The sequence below is a fragment of the Eubalaena glacialis genome, chromosome 6 (genome assembly GCF_028564815.1).
Source record: "Eubalaena glacialis isolate mEubGla1 chromosome 6, mEubGla1.1.hap2.+ XY, whole genome shotgun sequence".
In the NCBI taxonomy this organism is placed as follows: domain Eukaryota; kingdom Metazoa; phylum Chordata; class Mammalia; order Artiodactyla; family Balaenidae; genus Eubalaena; species Eubalaena glacialis.
In genome coordinates, this window is record NC_083721.1 from 80663679 (window position 1) to 80687237 (window position 23559).

Below are 23559 nucleotides of genomic sequence, written 5' to 3' on the forward strand. Positions count from 1 at the left end.
ATTTTAGCTGCAAAACTATGTTTTGGCAAAAGTGCAATTGAACTCAGTGTACTTGTCACATTTCTAAATATACTCCAGTCACCATGACAACAAGGGAGACTGATGGATCGCTTAAAAGAGTACGGTATATTTAATTGTCAGCATTTTAAACTGACTCAGAAAAATGCTGTGTGATAGGTCTACTCACCATGGTTACTGCCGGCTGAGTCCATAATAATAAAAGGTTCACATACACACGTCGATAACGTGCGCACAAAGAACATAAAACTCGGAAGGCCCTGTATTTCCAACCAGGCCAATCGCCAAACTTAAGGCTTTAGAAAGACATGTTCTCATTAAGGTGCCACTCAAGAACCTCTCTCCCAGATTTTCAGGACCTGCATCTGTACCCAAGGCCACTAGAGCAAATCCTAAATCAGATTCCAATGCCTGCTCCACCTCTTAGACTAAAGATAAAGACCAACTTAAGGTTAATTTCTCCTGGAACACATCTGGAATAGGGAAGAAAGAGACTCTTCTTTCCTTGCATGTAGATTTGTTTCCAAATGACAATCTTCTGGGACCCATTCATTCCCTAAATAACCATTTCCCAAGTGCCTCTCCTATGTAAGGCAATCTTCCACAGGCTGGGGATACAGTGGCAACAGACAAGGTCCCCAACCTTTAGAGAGCTGACATCCTAAAACAAGAGGAAGATAAGGATATCAATAAATAATCCTTCAAGAGAATGAGATAATCCAATTACCTAATCCATTAGAGTATACTATAAGCAGTGCCTGGTGTATAGTAAGCACTCAGCAAGTATGCAGAAAGGTCACAAGGGGGAGTCAACAAAAGTATCTAGACCGTTTCAGACTCTATTGCCATAGTCAAGGTTATGAATGGTGACTTCGATTGGGTCACTACTCTATCCCAGTGCTTTTCCACAGCGCACGCTCCCCTGCTCAACCACCTCTTACAAAAGAGGTAGTGAGAACAATCAAAATCAGGAAATATTCCAGAGGCAGAACAAACACACACTGGCCAAGCAGAGCAAAGGGGGTAGGTGGTAGCAAGTGGCATTGGATGTAGGCCACGCAGCCCGGTAGGGGATGTGCCCCAGGGTTCAGCAGGTCTGGAAGGGGCTTGAGATGCTGCCTGTCTAGTGAGCTATGAGGCTTGACGGTGATGCTGCTGCTTGGGGAACCGCAGTTTGAAAACCAGGGCTCTAGCAGAGTCTGGAGGCAGGAACACCAGTCGGGCAGGAGGCAACGAGAACATGTCTTAGGGCAATAATAGGTGGAACAGAGAAAAGGGAAAATATCCCAGAGATGTAGCAAAAAAAAGATAATATCCAAAACCTGAGGCCAAACAATCCATGAGCGCAAATATAAAGGAAGATGGCAGAATTGATTCCAAGCTTTCTTTAATGACTTTGTTCACTCAATAGATAGTTTCCATCTTTCTAGTACAAAGCCCTTTCACAACTAATGTTTCCTGTAGCCACAGTCTATCCCTATAGGGCAGCATCAAGGAAAATGATTGTGGTGACATAATAACAATAACAATAGCAAACACAATACCAGGCATTTACTGAGAGCTTCTTCTGTGCCAGGCACCTTACTCCACGTGCTACCTCCAGTACTGACACAATCCTATCCCTGTTTCACAGGAGATGAAACTGAAACTCAGCACGTAGCTCGCCCAGAATCACTCCTGCTTCAGCTGGACTCAAACACAGGAACGGACCCTATAATCCATGACCTTCACCTCAATCCTGCCTGCAAAGTTAAATCTATAGGAGAATTAGATGCCCACGTAGGGCATTCATCCTCAAAGTCACAGTTCTCTTCTAATCTGAATAAGCTTTAAGACTGCAAGTGGCAAAGCTTGATCCACGGGCTCTATCTAGTAGCATAGGAGTGAAGCAACCAAGGTCAGCTGGCCTGTCTGGAGCAAGGCTGTGACTCATTTCATACCCTCACAAAACAGACATGGCTTGAGTGTTTCTGTGCTCACACTCACATTTCTATATACCTACTCCATGTGGTTTTCCATGGCTCCAGGCCCCAGAATCCCTTGATTCTGCTTTGCTTTGTACCTTTTTCTGCCCGGAGAGTAACAGGCTCTCTATGCATTGATGTATTCAGAGTAAGGATGTGAGAAAGAGGCCCTCGTTTGTGAAGATGCATGGTGAACGGTAGTGGATATTGACAAGGCATCAGCAGGTAAGAAAGATGAGCTTAGACATTTGCCAGCCCAGGAAGTGGGTAAGAAATGAACCACAAGATCTTCCTTCTACTCACCCACACTGTGCTTTCCCAGGATGATTCACAGGTATGGCTCCACGGACCTGACAAAGGGGACTGTCTTCAGGAAGATGAAAGCATGTTTTTAGGCCTGCTCTCTCTCTTTTTTTATTTGTTCTTTCTTGAGTAGTAACTATTAATTGTGCTATGCGGGCAGTACAGAGATGAGTCTACCGGGAAACCAGCACAAATCCATCAAGTGCTTTTAGTCTGAGCTTTTTAGAAGCAATTGTTTACTACATTTTCCCTGCTCTTTTTCTCACAGCTAGAATTAAAGTGTATTTTACCACACGATCACCGCAGTGCCCTCCTCCCCCACCTCCAAATGAAGACAGAAGATGGCTAGTTGTCTATCACCAGCAAAATCACAAGACCTGTGTGAGAAAACCAATTCATTTAGTGTTTGTAAAGCCTAAGGATTGGTCCCTAAAATAAGTACTGCACTTTTATTAACATATGAGAACCCTGTGATGGAGATATTGTCCCATTTGAACCGATGAAGAAATTTATGCTCAGAGATAATATGTTACCTGTCTAGAGTCTGACAACTAGAAAATAGCAGAGCTAGGAAGTAAACACAGGTCTTCTGACTCCAAAGCCAATACCTTTTCCACTCGTTACAGCCGCCATGTACACACCTCCAAGAGAATGCACGGCCTTCCATTCTGTTCAGCAGAAGAATCAAAGCTTCAAATAGTCTTAGAAATAGGCTGTATATTGGCTTCCCTGGTGGCGCAGTGGTTGAGAATCTGCCTGCCAATGCAGGGGACACAGGTTCGAGCCCTGGTCTGGGAAGATCCCACATGCCACGCAGCAACTGGGCCCGTGAGCCACAACTACTGAGCCTGCGCGTCTGAAGCCTGTGCTCCGCAACAAGAGAGGCCGCGATAGTGAGAGGCCCACGCACCGCGATGAAGAGTGGCCCCCGCTTGCCACAACTAGAGAAAGCCCTCGCACAGAAACGAAGACCCAACACAGCTATAAATAAATAAATTAAAAAAAAAAAAGAGAAGAAATAGGCTGTATATAACCAAAAAAATCTCTTTTGAGAGGCCTTTATTAGGAATAGTGAGCTACAAAGCCATTGTAGATTCTATAAGCCTTGGCTCTAACCGAGGCAACATGTCCTGGACTACATCTGGACATTAGGTAGAGTCTGCACCATGCATAATGTAAAATCAAAAATCATGGAGGCTCCTGAATTTCCCAGCACAGGGCTCAGGCCAAATAACAACATAGCACAAAGCCTGCTCTCTCACCCAGCCCCAGGGCTTATACTGAAGAAGGAACACTCAAGGGAACGAACGTAATGGAAGAGTAAGGGCCTGTAAGTCATGTGTTCACAGAGGCTCTGGCTCAGCATGAAGCAGAATAAAATTTAAAAACCAGATGAAAAGTTAATATATCCCAAGCTTAAACTCATTTTTCATTAGTATTCCTAGATCCTCCAAAGCATAGGTAGATAATGAAAAGGATCCAACAAGAGGAAAAATAAGAATAATCCAGTCTTCAGGCCCTTAGATTTAATATCTGAACAAGATGAGGATTAATTTGTGCAAGCAGCATCTTTTTCTGTCTCCCCTTACCCAGAGGGGTGGTAAACTTAAGCATTTTGAAAAGATTCTTTATCATAAGCAAAGCTGACAGGGACACCTGATGAGAATGATAATTAAATCAAGAAGTAAATAAACACTTGGATCAATGTTCTTTACTTTTCATGACTGACTTAAGAAAAAAGGGTGCCTTATAAAGGGGGATATTTCTCTCTTCCAACCATAAATATAAGGTAGCTTCATAAGGTTTTCACTTCTTTAAAAGTTATTTTGCTTCTGAATAAATGCCAGTTAACCACCTTCTATGTGTTAGTGTGTGGTTTGGGGGGAAAGGATGGTAGAAAGAGAAAGGACACCATCGCTATTTTCAAAGAGCTCAAAGTCTGGTACCTGAAGCCAAGCACAAAATGTTGTGATTTTTTTTTTTTTTAAGTCAGCAAGTTATGTTCTCAATTATGAAAATACCAAATGTCAGATTCTTCTCCAGTCCAAGCAATCATGTAAAATGAACTAATTCTTCTGAATCAGACTTTTTTTTAATGAAAATTATGACTGTTGAAGCCTTTCCTTTCAATGCCAGCATTATTAGAACTCAGAGGAGAACACAAGGTCAATTCACTGTGCTCCCTACTTTTCCCAGGTTCTAACCACTGTCCAACAGAAATATAATGTGAGCCACATATGCAATTTAAAATTTTCTAGCCACCACGTTTTAAAAGAATATTAAAAAGAAATTTATCTTACAAATAGATACAAAATTTTATTCTTTCAGCATGTGGCAGGAGCCACATTTCAAGTGCTCAATAGGCACATGTGGCTAGTGGCTGTCATACTGGACAGCACATCTCCAACTTCTCCTCAACCTTCACCTAACAGAGTGAAACATTTGTTGCAGAAAGGTAACAAGTTTTACAATAGGTATTAAGATACTCCACTCCCACAGACAGACCCAACTCACCCAATATTGCAAAGTATTTCTCTCAACCGTATACCTCTAGACCAAGAGATTGTAGGTCACTGTGAAAGCAAATGCAAGAGAGAGAAAATGCTCCATCTCATATGTGAGGATGAGGAAAACCAAAGAGGACCAAGGATTATGACCAACAAAATAGCAACTTAGGTCTTCCCTGGTGGTGCAGTGGTTAAGAATCTACCTGCCAATGCAGGGGATACAGGTTCGAGCCCTGGTCCGGGAAGATCCCACATGCCACGGAGCAACTAAGCCCGTGCGCCACAACTACTGAGCCTGCGCTCTAGAGCCTGCGAGCCACAACTACTGAAGCCCACGCGCCTAGAGCCCGTGCTCTGCAACAAGAGAAGCCACCACAATGAGACGCCCGCGCACCACAACAAAGAGTAGCCCCCGCTCGCCGCAACTAGAGAAAGCCCGCACACAGCAACGAAGACCCAACGCAGCCACACATACATACATACCTACACACATACATACATAAATAAATAAATTTATTTATTTAAAAAAAAAAATAGCAACTTAGCCACTCTACCCACTGGGATACTGATATCATCACATAGAGGACCTGAGATTCTACCCTCAAATCTTTTGTGTCTTGAATCAAGGTTTGTTTTCCAACTCTAGTCATCAGTACTTCTCTTCCCAACCCAACTGTGTATCCTCTGAGAATAAGACAAGGTAGGTAAAAATTCAGTAAATGTGCAATGCGTCAATGCATGAAGCTACAGAAAAAAAGAAGTGAGAAACTCTTCACCTTTTCATATCTTCTGGTTTGGGTCCGTGAATATGGAAGATTCCGTTCCCTTGTCAAATGCTAAAGAGCTCTCCCTCTATCACTTTTTCCCCCAAGATAGGAAGGAGGATGATAATGGCTGGCATCCATGAAGTCATACCAATCAAGGAGAAGGATCATCTCCAGAAGTCTGGCAGAGCCCATCTCTCTCTCTTTCCTGCCTTCTCTAGTGTTCTCCTTTCTGTTAGAGATTTGGTTTCTAAGGTGGGCCCCAATCCCTGTGTTGTTCACTGGGTAAGAATGCACAAAACCAGCACCGTCATTCAACTCTCCCCACAGGCAAGGCCCAGGGTTAGGACTGGAGAAATGTTGAAGCAAGCCCCAAGATGAGCCTCACGTCGGAACCACATTTTCTAACTGAGCTTTGGCAGACACTTGCTTTAGGAGTTTTGCACTTCCATTAGAATGAAGCTGGTAGTTTGAAGACTAGTCAGCGATGGTCACCACTAATGTGTCAAGATGTCCGAGGGTTAACAGTCCCAGACAAATGGTCTTTAGTTAAAACATAATAAAACAAAACTGATCAACAGCAATGTTAACATCCTAGTGAGAGGTCACGTTAATATCATGTAGTCCCTGATATGAAGCCATGAGAAGGGCTTTACCTCTATGGTGGTCTTCCCAAAATCCACAAGCCTAGTCTAATTATGTGAAAACATCAGGGGGACATTCTACAGAATACCCTGCCCAGTACACTTAAAAAGTTCCAAGGTCATAAAAAGCTAGGAAAGGCTGAAAACGGTTACAGACAGGAGACTAAGAAGACATGATGACCAAACGCAGAAGAGTATGCTGAACTGGATTGTGGAATAGACAAAAAGCATTAGTGGAAAAACTGGGGAAATCCAAATAAAAGTTGTAGATTAATTAACCATGTGAACTGATGATACTTTCTTAGCTTTGATAAATGTACTTTGGTTACGTGAGCTATTAACAGTAGCAGAAGCTGGGTGAAGTGTACAAAGGAACTTTCTACTCTTTTCGTAACTCACCAACAGAAACAGGTAAAAATTACTGGGGAAATGAACACCCTCAGGCTGCTTCCAGCCAAACCAAAACTCGATCAGGAAAAGAGCTGACAACACTGAACTGCGAGAAAAGACATTACATAAAGTGACTTCTTGTTTTTGTTGTTCCTATAATAAATTAAAAAACATTTCCAATTAGTTAAAAGATTCACTGCAAGCTAGAAATTAGCTGAATTAAAAAGATTTTTTTTAATTATAAATAAATAAAGGAATCAAATGTGAAAGGACAACTTGGCCCCCCCCAAAAAAAATTGGTAATTGAAAAAGTCACATGTTTGCTAATTATTGAAATTTTTAATTTTATATTTGGACTGGCATTATATAGGGAATCATCTTCCCAAATCATGTTTGAAAGTTTCAAAGATTATATTGGCTCTGTTTTACTGAAAAAGAGTCTGTCTCCATCTGTGCTAAGAAGAAAAAGTGCTTAGCCAACACATTCACAGGGTTTTCAGATAGCAGTGTGTCCAGACTTTTTTAGTTCCCATCCCAAGTATCTGTGAAACTATATAACCTAGGCTGGAAAAAATCCTTTTCAAGGAATCATGACACTTTTTTTTTCAAATTTTTCTTTCAAAAGTCAGTTTTTCTTCAACTCAGTTGACTTGCTTCACCAAACCAACCGAAGTCTAAAGCATAAGAGAAACTAAATTATACCATCTTCCATAGATAGGCAGATAGGGAGGTAGGTGGGTAGGTGGGTGGGTAGGAGAGTAGACAGAGGGAGGGAGGAAGGGAGGGGGGAAGGGAGAGGGAAGGAGAAGGAGAGAAAGGGAGAGGGAGAGAAAGGGAGAAGGAGAGAAAGGGAGAGGGGGAGAGAGAGAGAAAGAGAACAAGAATAAAAGCTAAGATTGTCTGAGTCCAGTATGTAAGCTGAAGTCCTCCATTAAAGGAAAAGGACTTTTGGAAACATTTTACTCCTTCCCAAAGCCTTAGCACTGTAACAGAAATATCAACATATTCACTGAGAATTTTTTTAGCCCTAGTTTTAGAAAAATGTTTTCCCTTCAACAAAGGTAGTGAGTGTTACAGAAACCAAGTCATGAAGCCCAACACTTTTTGGATGAGGAAACAGTGAAGCTAAAACAGAAATGGAATTACACAAATCAGCTCTTTCCTGTCAGAACCCCTCCTAAACACTCCTTCAGATATTTAACCTTGAATTAAAAAGCAAGGCCCAAAACAAATTTTTTTTTTTTTTTTTAAAGGCAAGTATTGGGCTTCCCTGGTGGCGCAGTGGTTGAGAATCTGCCTGCCAATGCAGGGGACACGGGTTTGAGCCCTGGTCTGGGAAGATGCCGCATGCCGCGGAGCAGCTAGGCCCGTGAGCCACAACTACTGAGCCTGCGCGTCTGGAGCCTGTGCTCCGCAACAAGAGAGGCCGCGAAAGTGAGAGGCCCGTGCACCGCGATGAAGAGTGGCCCCCGCTTGCCACAACTAGAGAAAGCCCTTGCACAGAAACAAAGACCCAACACAGCCATAAATAAATTAATTAAATAAATAAATAAATAAAATAATAAAAAGGCAAGTATTGTGAACAAAATGCCATGCTCATGGCAGGATACGGAGACAAATAAAGAAGACAAGGCCATCCCTGACCCTAAGGAGCTTTAGAACCACTCTTACACTCCTTGGAGGGCATGTGGAGGGCTTCCTTGGAGATGGCTCGTCTCCGAGGATGCTCTTTTCCCTGCAACCTCTCTGTTTGTGTCTGCCTGTCCTCTCACACTCCAGATACACAGGGTCCAAAGCCACTGCCGGTATTTTTCTAGTCATTCCTTCACTATCACACACCCTGACTCTAGCCTCCTGTTCTCCCACCTCTAATTTTTACTTTTACTTTTCCACTGAGACTTCCAGCTCCTAAGATCGTCTCTTTCCTCCCTGGGCGCCATCCCTTCATGGCAGCATTTTTTTTTCCTGGTTTAAGGTAGAGCCCACGTACTACATTTCAGGCATTATTTTGGGCCTTTATCTGTCCTAACCATCCCCAGTGTTGGATAAATACAACAATCTGCCTTCCCAGCTCTCACACCTAGTAAACATAACCTTAACAGACTAAATTATCGACAATGCAAAAATAACTTCAATAACAACCCTCTCGATTTATAGTGTAGAGCTAATGAAGCATTTCCTTACTTATTAACCTCATTTGATTCCCACCACCCTAGTAAACAGGCACAAGAGAACTAGATACCCACTTAACAGAGGGGAAGCAAAGATGCAGAGATGGGAAGTAACCTCTACCAAGGGCTCACAGGAAAATTCTGGCACTGCTGAAACTGGGACCCAAATCTTCTCATATGTGGCCCAAGGCGATTTCCATTATCCCTAGGTTCTACGATCCCCCACACAACAAACGACATACCAGGAACGGAGAGGATAAATCTTAACCTACACCAGAATTAGACCGGCATTTTTAGTTGATTTAGAAAGGGGGGGAAAACTCAAAGAAAAAAGTTCTCCAACTGATTCTGGTAGAGACGATTAGCAGAAATATCTTGTAAAGAATGTGGGTGTCCTGGAAGACTCATCGTCGTCGTCATTATAATTTCTAATCATGCTATGTGGGCAGGTGTCCGTGCAGCAGAAACACCATTGGCACCCAGATTAGCAATTTCATCAGGAGACTAGAAACTAAGTCTGCAGTTCTTAGACCTCAGAGCCTGAATCACAGCTTTCCCCTCCGGGATCAGCAAATAAACTGCCTATGCCTTAGCAAGGATTGTTAAGCCTGCCGAGGGAGGTCATCAAATATCAGGTCCATCAAAAAGCACACACTGGTGCAAAGTACAGGAGGCCTCCCGGGAGCCCGGAAATACCACTAAATGCAGAGACAGAAGGCCGGAGTTGTAGTCCCACGTTATGCCTCTAATTCACTGAGTAACTTTGAATGAATCATTTGCCTTCTTTGCATTTTTGTTTTTCATTCTCAGCTGAAAATGGAGAGTTTTTGAACTTAAACTATGGTTTTCAAATGAGACATGGGAGGAGGTCAGGAGGGAAAGCAGCCAGCAGTGGGGTTTTGGGCTTCCTTGGCTCTGTGCCCTCCCCTCTACTAAAGCAGGTATGTTTTTATCATTTTACATTCTGGACTTGGGCCTGTCTGCAAGATTTAGCTTGAACAAAGGACCCAAGTCCACAAAAATCATGAGCATGATCTCTGATAACTCGTCAGCTCTCACATTATGATTCTACTCAAATATATTTTCTCTGGGCTAATCTTTACAAAATTCTTCTTACTCAGGTTTATTTGATTGGGGGGAAATTGTATTGGTAGACTTTAAAAATAAATCCACTAACAACATACTCTGAAAACAGAATGTGAAGTATGTCTAATATTTTCTCATGCCTCCACATTAGTAGATACGGAGAGAGAATGTCCAAAGATGGCAGAAATGAACTAGAGTAACAGGAGAGAACCAGCCACAGATCCCATAATTATTTCATACGGTTATTTATTCATACAAAAATATTTCTTAAGCACTTGCTATGTGATAGGCGCTATGGTAGGCTCAAAATGAATAAACAGAGAGGTTCCTATCCTCAGGATGCTTACATTATAATTGGATCTGGCATTTTAGAAAATTGTACATAGCCAAATAACTAAATCGAAAACAAAATGTATGGCATACAGCTGGAGAAATCTGTAAAGAAAAATGTATTCCTTATTTATATGAATAAGAAAACAGAAATGAAAATATGTGAATTAAGAGTCAAGCTCAATTAGAAAAATGACAACATAAACCTAGTCACAGCAGACGAAACATACTATTGAAGATTTTAAAGAGAAAATAAAGAGTGGTACAGCCAATAATAAATGCAAGAACTATGTTTTGAATGAATAATAAAACTTTTGCTAAACTAATCAAAAGGAGGATAGCGGGGGGGGGGACAAAACCACAAAACTTTAAATAATAATGTGGAAATAACCATAAACAGAGAGGAAATGAAAATAATTACAAGAAATTATTTAACTCCATGCAAATAAATTTGAAATAGGTGACTTTCCTAAAATACAATTAACAAAAGTGGCCACAGAAAAGATATAAAAGAAAATCAGTCCAATTACTATAGAAGAAATAAAAAGTTTTTAAAAAGCAAACACCTCCACCGCTCTAAAAAAGGCACCAGGTCAAGGCAGTTTCACAGAGGAATTCTAACACACTTTTAAAGAATAGATCATATAAATGTTAAACTATTTCAAAAAGGAACAAAGAAAAAGAAAAGCTTCCAAATTATTTTTATGATGATTTAAACATAACACTAATAGTAGAATCTGACAATGCAAATACACACACATATACACAAACATAATTTTGAAATAGTCTCATTTATGAAAATTGATGCAAAAATTGTTAATAGAGCACTGAGATCTAGAGTCCAACAACACTAAAATAAAATAAAATGAAATAATGCACAAACTGTTACAAAGTGGATATTATTCCAAGAACACTAGCATGATTTCCTGTTTGAAGAATGTGTTTATATATTTCACCAAATTTATAGGATAAAAGAGAAAAACAACTCTTTTCTTAGAAAAGAGAAAAGGAGACAATGTATGATTATTTCCATAGTTTCCAAAAAGGTATTAGATAAACATTTAACAACGAGTCTCCACTTAAAAAAATAAAAATAAGAAAACACTCTCAGAATAAGGATGGATAGTTCTTAACACAATCTATTTCTCAAAACAAAACCCAACATCACAATGAACAGGGAACATTATGAGCATTCCCATTAAAGTCAGAAAGAAGAGGTCATTCACTCTAACACTAACACTGCTATTCTATATTCATTCTTCTCTGGGTAGTAGACAATATAATTAGAAAAAAGCTGTGAGTTATAAAAATTAGAAAGAGAAAGGTAAATTATTGGCAGATGATATGATTACTTAATTAGAAACTAGAAAAAAATTTAATTATTCAAGTAATAAAAGAATTTAGTAAAGTGACTGTGTAGAAAAAATACTGAAACCAAGAAGCTACACATACTCACACACACACACACAATTAGTTAGATGGTATAATATAAGAAATAATTCCATTAACTAGAGCAAACAGAAAATACCTAGGAAAACAAACCTAGAAAAAACACGCATGGTCTACATGAAAAATTTAAACACTCCTAGGGACATAAAAGAAGACTTCAACAAATGGAAAGGCATAGTGTTCTAAGAACAAGAAATAACAAATTTACAATGCATAATGTATGAAGTTAATGAACAAATTTAGGGCAACTCCCATAAAAATGTCAACAGGACATTACTTTTAAAACTGGACAAGTTCATTCTAAAGTTCATGGAAAAAATAAACAAGTGCTAAAAGACAAAAACTTGGGAAAAAAAGGAACTAATCAGAGAGTGAAGTAGCACCATCAGATAATAAAACATTACACAGCTACAGTAATTGATAATGATGCATGAAGTGACAGATGAATGGAACAAAAGGCCCCCAAATGAGGCAAATTCCTAAGTATTAAAAATTTAAGTACTTAAGCATTAAAGTATTTAATATATAATAAAGGTGGCTTTTCAAATCAGTGTGGAAAAGATGGACTATGCAATAAATAGCTTTTGGACAGGTGGATCTGAAAAAATATAAAAATGGATCCCTACCTCACATCTTTTACCAAAATGTAATTTCAATGAATTGGTGATGAGAGACAGAGAGAGAGAGAGACCAGATGAAACAACTAGAAGGAAAATTGGAAGATTTTTTTAAATAAAGTGGAAAAGGCATTTCAAAGTGTTACACAAAACCCAAAAACCATAAAAGCAAAAGATTGAACTGACTATATACATTTTTAAATTTTGATCTGCAAGTTAAAAAGACAAATGCAAAATGGCAGGGTATTGCTCCTCCTATCACAGACTAAGGGTTCATTTTCTTAACTGTAATAAATCAATAAGCAAAAAATCCAACAATACAATAGAAAGGGAGGCAAAGGGCAGTTCACAAAAAAGGAAATACAAATGGGGATAGTCTATTTAAAATGATGACCAAAAATCACTAAACAACAGAAATGTAAATTAAATCTACAAGATACCAGACACAAGATACTGATACAGAAATCATCTAGATATATGATTATATGAAAAAAGCAAGATGCCAAATAATGCGTGTCGTATGCTCCCCTTTGTGTAAATATTCTATATACACTGGGATATAAAGGAATATAAATACTTATATATGCTTGTTTATACCCAGTTTATTTCTACAAAGGGACATAAGGAACCGATAACAGTGTCTGCCTCTTGGGGGGGTGAGGGAGCGGGCAGAGTCAAGAGATAAGACATTGATAAGAGTAAGATTTGCTTTTCATTACATGCATTTTTGTAACTTTTTAATTGTGTACTATCTTTTTGTGTTGATTCCTCAGATTAATTTTTAGTTTTCTTTAGAGAAAGTCTGACCAACAATGCGTCAGTGAGAACTTCAAATGGAGGGGAAGGAAGCCTGCTAGATGGCCAGCAACCTTCAAACTCTGCAACTGAACAGGGTATAGGGGAATGAGAATGACAAAGGTGTCAGGGTTTGAAGCCTAAAGCAGCTACTTAATAGCTTTGACTTTGGGGAAGTTCTTTATTCTTGCAATACCTCAGTTTCCACAGCTGTGAAACAGAAAGCTAAGATTCACACCTCAACAGAGCTGTGGTGAAAATTAAATAAGATAACAAGTATAAAGCTCTTAGCCCAAGGTCTGGCAAGGAATACATGTTCAATAAACGTTAGCTCCCCGTACGATAAGGAGTATTCCTGAATTAATAATAACGATAATAATAATAATCTTTCTAGTGCTGTTCTGCTCAACCACATCCATTCAACCAAACACCCACCCCCCAACCCCTGGCCTCAGCTTCCCTTCCCACAGCCACGACACCCCAAGTCCCCATGAAGCAAAAGTTGAATAAATAATCACCAATTTTAAATACCACTCAGGAGAATGACTGGAAAACATCTATTTCAACTCCCACATTTCAGTGAGAAATGAGCAGAGGCCAGTTGTGGTTAAGTGGCAGCCCCAAGGGACGAACACTCAAGTCCCTGACCTCCATTCCATAGACGTTTCACCACATGTCACGTGTTGGCAAGGAATGGGCCTCTTTCCCTCAATTTCACTGGTCTCTCATTTTTAAAGGGTGCTTTGTTTTACCTCCAGAGAGCTCCCTTTTTACCCTCTAGCACACCCCTCAATCCAGCATCTCTGGCCTCTCTCTCCTAGTGAACTTGAATAGTCCCAATACACACAAAGTCATCTGTGTCAGGATGCCCATGCACATTAGAGGACAAAATTACCCTTCTTGCAGCGTCATAAAAGGCCAACTTTGCCAGTCCTCCAGAAAAGGGAAAAAAAGAAAAAAATAGTTTTAAGAAATGCAGGCCCCTTCCCCTAGAATGTGATGACTTAAAAATGGCTAGTTGGAGACCACGCATCCTCTACGCACTGGGGTTTGTTAGTGGTGATGGTGGTGATGAGGTTTTTATTTGTTTATTTTGTTTTATTTTTCTTTCTGTGTTGGGTCTTTGAGAAAGATTCTATTATGGTTGCTATCAATTCTCATTTAGAGAAATAAGGACAACGGTATTAATAATGAAACAAAAGTACTCCTTTTTACTCTCTGTGGTCTGCAAGCAGTTTCATATTCCACTCAGATCAGAACTCCATGTTTTACTGATGTGAAAGTGTGTGGTTTTTGCGATAGCCAAGTTCTTCTAATATTCAACTTTCTGTTGTTTCTTACTTGCAACTTACAGTAAACGAATCCCAATTTTTCCCCTTGGTCAAAATCAGCCCATTTTCAAAACAACCAGGCCACCTCAGACATGGCACTTTTCATGAATATCCTAGAGGCATGAGCCTATTCAGACCCAGTTTATTGCATTAAACAATCTTAACTATGAAACAGATTGCCCAAATTATATCTTTGGACTCCACAGAACATAACTCTTCCGGAGGAGCACAGAAGGAAGTCCAGTCCCACCTTTGCTTTTCTCCCCTTTCCCCCAAAGTCCTCTCAACCTTCACTTTTGGCTACATTTGGACAGAGAAAGCAGGGATCATCATTCTACGAGAGGAGAAAAAACACTGCTGTCATCGCTCCCTTCCTCATCTTCCTTACCTTGGTTACGGTGATTTGTCTTGCACGGGGGCTTATTTCCCATCCTATCAAGCCTGGGAAATGAGGGGTCGCCAAAATTACGCTCCCTCACTTTGTATTAGAAGAAACTTAGGCTCAGAAAGGTCAAGTGAATTGCCCAGAAGCTTCCAGCAAGATCTAGCAAGAAAAGGGCCTCAACCCAAGTTTTATCTTTGGGAAACAAGATCTCTTCCGCTCCCCACCCCGCCTGGGGGGAGCAGCCCAGAGTCTCCCTCCATCCTGTGTACATTGCTGGCTCTTGGCTGCTTTGTCCTGACAGGCTCTGACTCCATTAGCAAGGCTGTACTTGATGGCACAACTCTTTCTGTCAGGGTCGGTTTTGGTGGTTCAGTGCCTGGGCCATACCAGCGGTTAAGTGTTTTCACTGTCACCCGAGGTCCTTCAGTTGTCAGATGTGTCACAAGCAATTTGTTACTCGTCATTGTTAAAGTCCTAAAGTTCCAAATGAATTGTTTTTATTTAGAAACTAGTGCTCTATCAAGGTTTATCCCTATGACATTGTCGAGCACACTCCCACTGACTCTCTTAAATGGAAGAACAAGAGGCAGAGCTATAGTTAGGTCTCTAGTTATTCCATGTAACCTCAGCCTGCCTTCCGTTGGTCACAGCCCATGGTGTTCTGTTATAGGAATATTATCTATCGTAAGAGTCTGTGATGAATAAAGGCTGAGAACTACTGCTATAGGTGGTGGGAGCAGAGTGACCTACAGAAGTTGGCTTTCCTAGAAAGAGAAGAAAATATCTGAATTCCCTGTAGACTGGGTAAACCTTTACCATCAGTCCTGAACCTGTTCTATGGCCTGATCTTTGGGTAAAAAAACTCAGAATGCCCTGCTTGTAATCCCTAGCTGTCTCACTAAAACACTGTACCCAAACAGGGTAAGGTGAGTGTGTTACTTGTGGCTCAATTTACACTTACACACACACACACACACACAGAGAAGGGATCCAGTCCAGCACAGCAGATGAGCAAAAATGCCACACAGTCCATTCAGTACATGTCAAGACAATTTATCCTAACAACATCCAAGTGATAAACAACAGTATTCCAAGTTTCAGTGAAGTCGGCATGACCATCACTGTTATCAGCTTCTCTCATAGAGCCAAATATGTATTATCTGTCTTCTTCACTAGAATGTAAGTACCCCGTAATGAAGGACTGATTAGTCATTCAAATTAATATTTACTAAGTACCTACTATGTGTCAGGCGCTAATCTAGGTGGTGGGGATACAGCAAAAAAAACCCAACTAAATTCCTGCCCTCATGGAGCTGACATCCCAGTGGTAAAGGCAAAAAATTCACAAACAGGTAAATGAACACATAACTTTCAGAGAGTAATTAATGCTCTAAAGAAAAATAAAACAGGGTACAGAAGATCAGGAGTGCCTGATGTGGAGAGAGAGGCTGTTATCTATATTGCTTCTACCTCTAATCACCGATTTGGAGCTTTTTAAAAGATACCCATGTCTGGGTCCCAACCCCAGATATTCTGATTTAATTAGCTTGGAGGTAGGCTTGGGAAAGAGTATTTTAAGGGTACTCCAGTGATTCTAACACACAATCAAGTTGAGAACCACTGGCATGCTTGGTTTTGAAAATGAACAGGCCTCGGTTTGAAACTCACCGGTTACATATGATCTGTGTGATCTCAGGAAAGATACTTAATCTCTCTGAGCCTCAGTGTCCTTACCTATAAATTGGGATAATAATAGTAACAGTACCTCTGGGTTACTGTAAGAATTAACTGAGGGGCTTCCCTGGTGGCACAGTGGTTAAGAATCCGTCTGCCAATGCAGGGGACACGGGTTCGAGCCCTGGTCCAGGAAGATCCCACATGCCGCGGAGCAACTAAGCCCGTGCGCCACAACTACTGAGCCCGCGTGCCACAACTACTGAAGCCCGCACACCTAGGGCCCATGCTCTGCAACAAGAGAAGCCACTGCCATGAGAAGCCCACGCACCACAACGAAGAGTAGCCCCCGCTCGCCACAGCTAGAGAAAGCCCACACGCAGCAACGAAGACCCAATGCAACCAAAAATAAAAATAAATTAAAAAAAAAAAAAAAGGAATTAACTGATATATGTAAAGTCCAAAGAAGAGTGCCTAGGACATGGAAGGGACTCAGGAAGTGTTAGCCATCATTTACTGTTACCTTTAACAGTTAAAAATATGCACAGAAGATGCAAACTGGAGGGCTGCAGGTCAAAGCTGGTCCTTAGATGGGTTCTGTTTGCCATGTACAGCGTGGACTTTTAAAGCGCTTTGTTGTTGTTTTGAGTCAAAGTTGATGTTACTGAGTGAGATCATAAGTTGCATTTTTCTCCTTCCAAGAGGAAGTATCTCTTGCAATGTTTTAAATATATTTGAATGAGTTGCCAACATTTGAAAACCTAAACACTTCACATAAAAAAATCTGACCATGCATTCCTATGTGCAATAACTAATCAGTGCCAGGCAGCGCCACCCTTCTCAGAGACAGCCCTCTCAAGCTCTCCATGTCCCCCACTACCCGCTTCAGCTCTCTCCCCAAGACACATGCTCAGACTGTGGCCAAGAACAAGTCCCATTTCATCAGCACACTTGCACTTTTATCTTACCTACAAAAAAAAGGAAAACAAAATATGGGAAAAGGAAGGCTAGATAAAAGGGCTTTGTGTTTCAAGCAAAGGGACCAGAAGCATTTCTTTGTGGCAGTCAAGGATCTCTGTCTATGAACTGTGCCAATGCAGTGTGTCTGTGTCAAAAGCGTGAAACTTACACATCATCTGCTCCCTCTTTTACATAACTCACATGACTCTGTAGGCAAATGACCTCTCATATCCTGGGCACTGAAATAGGAGCTTGGCAAACATTAGCTCCTTTAATCCCACAACTCCAGGCGGTACTTTCCATTACGACCATTTTCAAGATGAGGAAACCGGGGCTTCCCTGGTGGCGCAGTGGTTGAGAATCTGCCTGCCAATGCAGGGGACACGGGTTCGAGCCCTCGTCTGGGAAGATCCCACATGCCGCGGAGCAACTAAGCCCGTGAGCCACAATTACTGAGCCTGCGCGTCTGGAGCCTGTGCTCCACAACAAGATAGGCTGCGATAATGAGAGGCCCGCGCACCGCAATGAAGAGTGGCCCCCACTTGCCGCAACTAGAGAAAGCCCTCGTGCAGAAATGAAGACCCAACACAGCCATAAATAAATAAATAAAAACTTTTCAAAAAAAAAAAAAGATGAGGAAACCGAACCTTGGCAAGGATAAGCAACGGTCTTGGGTCACATGAATAATAAATGGCAAAGTTAGGTATGGAACCAGAACCTTCTGACGTCAAAGTCGAAACTTCTTCCACCACGCGATGCTCCCTCCACCCAGGGAACGATTTAGTGTAATTTAACTACTGAGGTGAACAATAACTAGATGGGAAAATTCTTGGAAAGAACACCATTAGTTTGGAACAGGATACTCTCTCTCTGGCCAATATGCTTGCTGTCCATGCCATTGATGACGGAGGCCATCTGCGTCTTTTGGATGTTGCGAAACCTGCAGATGACACGATGAAACCTGCTCCTCTCTCTACCTTTTGTCCCATGTAAAGATAGTTCTACTCTTAAATCTACAGCCCAACAGATTGCAAAAAAACGCCAAAAAACAAAAACCATCACCTTGTGTGTACAGGTGTGTGTGTATGTGTTGTGTTGACAAAGATCAAAACCAATGGCTAAAATGAAAGAGCAAGACACATTCAGGTTCATCTCAAACAATGTCTCTTGGCTAAAGCCTCCCTTGATTCACCTCATCAGAATTAACCTGCCTCCAGATTCCAGCACAGGTTATTTGTATCTAAGATTTCTATATCACATTATATTTATGTGTTGTATGTCAACATCCCCACCAAACTAGAATTCCCTGAGAGAACGAACCATCTTTTATTCACTTTTCTATGCCATCCCCAATGCAGCCCTACCACCAATGTTATGCATAAAACATGGCACAAAGTCAGATGCAAAATAAGAATGAATTAAGTGAATACGTAAAGATAAGACTGACCATTTTCTATCCATGATTCTTTAAGTAAATGTATACTTAGTATGAGTACCTACAGAGCTAGGCTTTGTGGAGATGCAAAGATTAATTTTTTTAAAAGCTTTGATTCAAGATGCTCACCATCTCCTGGGAGAGACAAATGTCTCTGGCAGTTGAGAGAAATGTGCAAGATATGAAATTCTCAGGAGTTTGCTATAAACTTTAAGTGGTCAATTAAAATATATCTTACCCAAATAAATATGCAATTTCTTTCTCTGATAATTTACTGACATTTCTTTTTTGAAGTTACTGACATTTAACTATCAAAAGAGCTGTTAAGAAAGGTCTCAGCCATAATGAGGAATTCAACTTTTTTTTAAGGAAATTTAAGAGAAAGTATCTTTGTATTTCAGCAATTCTGTAAAAGCCTGACTTTTCTGACAATGTAACTGCAAAGAAACTTGCGTCAAAACACACAAGAAAGAAAAAGATGATCAAGATATTTCAAGTCTACAATTACTTGCTGAATACATGCTAAAGTGCCAGGAAATATGTTAAGCTCTCCAGGGAAACAGAGCTCAGCGTTTATTTGGGGTAACAATGAGATATGGGTCCAAGAGAAGACATTAGGATATAACTTGATGATAAGCAGCATACAAGAGGTATGGGCAAAAGGCTATGAGAGTCAAGGGGAAGAGAAATTACATAAATTAGGACCTTTATTGATAAATGTGCCATCGCACTATGACAAGAAAACTAAGTTGAATAACTTGGTATTTGCGTTATACTCCTGGTTCTGCCAGTAATTTGGTGACAGAACTTAAGCAAGTCACTGCCTATGTTTTAGTTCAGTTTCCCCCATCATTAAAGAGACATATGGCCCTCCCAGTGGTCACAGTCTACAAACGTGGGCATTCAATTAAACGACCTTTTGAATTGGAGTTACAGCAAGAGAAAGCAAGTTCTCTACTGTGTTGTTTGAATCCATTTGCCCTCTTAGATGTTTGCCAATCAATAATTCAAAAGCAATAAATCTAGTAGCTACACGGAATTTGATGTTTTCATTATAATTTATACAACTGACTAAATTACATGCCATCCCATCATAAAGGCTAGAGTACTCTTACAAGATCAGTAGGGGACATATGAAGGTGGACAGATAATTACGGTGGATATCTACCAGAGTTCCCCCTCCATTCTATGGGCAGAAGGTACAGGACAAATCTAGGTCCAGCTGCCATCAGTCAATACTGATTCTTTTGGAAGGAAAAGTAAAAATTTTATTTCCCATCAGAAATGACCCCAGTGTATCTTTCCTGTGTCATCTCCCACTACTACTTCCTTGCAAACCTTTATTCATAAGCTAGTATTGGCCAAACTTGCCTTACTAAATCAGAATTTCTAGGGAAGGTACTGGGAATCTGTATTATCAATAACAAGCAATTTCAATGATTAGGCAGGTCAGGGAAATCCTATTACAGTATACATCTAAACTACTCATTATTCATCACAAATGACCTGCTTCTTGTCAATGTGTGTGTTTCTTCTGCCTGCAGTGTGCTTCTCCCATCTCTGGCTGGTGACTTATATTTACCTATTCTTCAGGATCCAGTTAAAATACCACTTGATTCCTCTACTCTCATATGTGTATTCTTATCTCCTCTCTTGGATTATGAACTCTTAGAGATCAGAGGAGGAGTCTCATTCATTCATTCATTAGTTCATTCACTCAACAAATATTTATTGAGTGTTTGGCATCTACCACATGCCAGGCACTGTTCTAGGCACTGGTGACATCGCAATGAACAAGACAAAGTTCACAATTTCATGGGCATTCAAGTACTGGAGTTGGCAAACTGTGGCCCACAGACCAAATGCGGCTCACTGCATGTTTCTGTTAAAAGTTGTACTTGAAACATGGCCACACTCAGTTGTTCACATGTTGTCTATGGCAGAGTTGAGTATTTTACACATCGTCTGATAGCAGAATGAGTAGCTGTGACAGAGACCACACAGACCACAGGGTTAAACTATTTACCACTTGCCCCTTTATAGAAAAGTTTGCTGACCCCTGTTCTAGTATATCACCACATAGCAGAGTGCCTGGTAGACAGAAGGCACTAACAAATGCTGAGAGAATAAACTGAAGATGGAAAGTGAGAAATAAGATCATGTAAGGCCATGCCACTCTCTCACTTTGTCCCAGCTTACCCCTCCCCTTAGAGGGGTGGGATAGGGAGGGTGGGAGGGAGACACAAGAGGGAGGAGATATGGGGATATATGTATACGTATTGTTCATTCACTTTGTTATAAAGCAGAAACTAACACACCATTGTAAAGCAATTATACTCCAATAAAGATGTTAAAAAAAAAAAAAGATCATGTAAGGCAGGTCCTATTGCAGAGCTTCTTTTACCTACTCTCTATCTTCATTCCGAGCGATGTCAAAACATTAATAATTAATAATTGACAATTTCTAGGATGTTACTAGCAATGTTACAGTTTAGGATGATAAAAAGAGAGGGGATAAGTTTTCAAACCTATAGAAAATTTAAGAACTAAATAAATTTGCTGTGTCTTCAGAAGTCATGACTATTTCAGGTCCACCTGTGATCATACCAGCTGGTCTGGCAAAATATATTACAATAGCTGTTATGTCTGGCTTTCCAGAGCTTACAAAAGTTTGAGGAGAGTTGTTATTGTATTTCACTGGTTTGTCTGCTTCATGAGATGCATCTTGTGGATGGGAACTTCGTGTCTTTCGGATCAAGCTGACTAAGAAGATCATGTTAAATCAAACACAAACACAGAGCTGCACATGAGGAAAACCCCATTCTGTCAAATAAGTCAAGTTTATAGATTCAGTCTTATATCCATATCCTCAGAACTGTCTTCTTTATCATGTCCATATGCAAACCCTCTCATCTTTCAAGAAAAGAATTGAAAACTGCAGGATCCTTTTCAGAGGCTGAGTTACTATAAAATTTAAAGCGGAGAGCTGATATACAGCTAAGGTTTTACAAGTCTTCAGCACAGTGTCAGTGTGGTTTACTGCAAAGAGTACCAGTTTTAGAGTCAAACAAGTCTTAATTCCAAGAAAGCTGTGCCACTCGTTAACCATGTAAACTAGGAAAATTGTTTAGCTTCTTCAAGTCTCTGCCTCTTATCTACATAATGGGAATAATACAAGTTACATCACAGGGTTGATGTGAGAATTGAAGAAGATAGTTAAGTGCAAAGCAGCTTTCTTAGAATGAGAAGAAAATAGGTTTTCAGTAACAGTTGGTTCCTTTCTTTCCATTAACAAGTTCAACACAGGCCCCTACACCTCAAAAATACCCTTGATATATCTAAATTCCCTAAAAATGTTACAATACATTTATTAAGGCAATAAATTTGGAAAGATGTCATTTGCACATCTCTGACTTTTAATCCAAACTCAAGAAAATTCTGTTCCCCTCTGAATTTACTACTCAAAAGCTATAATATAGCTCTTGTTTAGTCTATCTCCTGGTGACTGATTTCTAGCAAACTATTACTTGAAACAACATTCCCCAAAATGCAATATACTAAGACCCTCCTGATGAGCATCATAGAATAGGTAATCAGGTCAGTTTTGAACATCCCCTCTGATTTCAAGGTGGAACAAAAATGGTCAAGTTCTAGTCATTTTCACTTTCTGGTTCTTGCGCCCTTGATTCCTGCGATCCCCTTTGTAAAATGTAACAAAGAAATGCATGTGCTTCCATCAAAATAGTCACCCTTCACTGTACAGATAGATATGGATAAAGACGAGCGATGGAGATGGAGAGAGATAAGTGAGTGGGTAGATAAAATGGCCAGGGGAGAGATGATTAGATGGATGATTGGATGGATAAGCGGAAGGATGGATGGGTGGGGGCATGGAAGTCAGGCAAATGTAGATGACAAGATGCCACACAGACATGTAGAAATTCATAAAGAGAGACAAAAAGATAAATCTATGACAAAAAAGCTCAATCTCAGGACTGAAATACTAGCACAATTCCCTCTCTAGCCCACTGCTCCTTAAATCTCCATTTTTAAGACTATCCAAAGGTTTCTCCTCATCATTACATCATCATATTCAAATATGTGGTAACCATAGTATTATGTATCTGCCCAGCCATGGAAATTGAACCCTTTGGGCAAAACAAATTGACCATATCCTCCTAGTAAGAGAAAACAAAAATTCTTCCAGAAGGCATCAAGCAACTTTTCTAATGCAGGACATTCATGAGACCACCCTTACTATGTTTCAACGTTTCTCTAATGACTGTTATGTTAATTAAGAGAATGTGGCCTAATAGATTTTGTTACTGTCAGAAATTTTCTCTAAATTCACAATTCACAGGTGTAATTTTACCTTAAAACTGAGATCATAACTAAAAGTACTGCTAAACTCCAGCCCAATATATATTACTATAGGATGAAGTAAAATACGCCAAATTCCTCTACTGTAAAAACAGTGTCAAGGGCCCCTGCCTTGTTTTAAAGCACGTTTTCTTCTTGATAAACAGTCAGCACTTAATAATAGAAACAATGGTCAAATATATCACAATAAATGCAAACACAGCACTCACATAACGCAATATCACGCAGTGATTAAAATATGTACTTTTGAAGAATGTTTAATGACACGGGAAAATGTTTACACTAAAATATTACGTAAAGGAAACATATACAACTAAACATGTGTAACATGACCCCTCTTTAAAAAAGAATAGAGT

At 40.2% G+C, this 23559-nt stretch overlaps 1 protein-coding gene across 10 annotated transcripts in view; it reads right to left on the reverse strand.

Moving 5' to 3' along the window:
- LPP (LIM domain containing preferred translocation partner in lipoma) overlaps positions 1-23559 on the reverse strand; it is a 693922-nt gene that overhangs the window by 526188 nt on the left and 144175 nt on the right. The window lies entirely within an intron of this gene.